Genomic DNA, 265 nt, shown 5'->3' with positions numbered 1-265 from the left:
TATATATATATATATATATATATATATATATATATATATACACACACACGTGCTTCTATGTGGATGCCTGTATATAAGTATATATATATATGGCTACATGTATGTTTCTATATAGATGTGCTTTGGTTTGTTTTTGCCATCACTGAGCAATCTTCTTTTCTTACATACTATATGCACCATATACATACACACATGCTCTTAGTAACTGCTTTCTATATACGTGTACACATATGAATGTGTGTGTGTATATATATATATATATATA

The 265-nt window shown here is 26.8% G+C and overlaps 1 protein-coding gene across 1 annotated transcript in view; it reads left to right on the top strand.

Moving 5' to 3' along the window:
• LOC106879991 (uncharacterized) overlaps positions 1–265 on the top strand; it is a 22,868-nt gene that overhangs the window by 302 nt on the left and 22,301 nt on the right. The window lies entirely within an intron of this gene.

The sequence above is a fragment of the Octopus bimaculoides genome, chromosome 17 (genome assembly GCF_001194135.2).
Source record: "Octopus bimaculoides isolate UCB-OBI-ISO-001 chromosome 17, ASM119413v2, whole genome shotgun sequence".
In the NCBI taxonomy this organism is placed as follows: Eukaryota; Metazoa; Mollusca; class Cephalopoda; order Octopoda; family Octopodidae; genus Octopus; species Octopus bimaculoides.
This window is presented reverse-complemented; position numbering and strand designations above follow the sequence as displayed.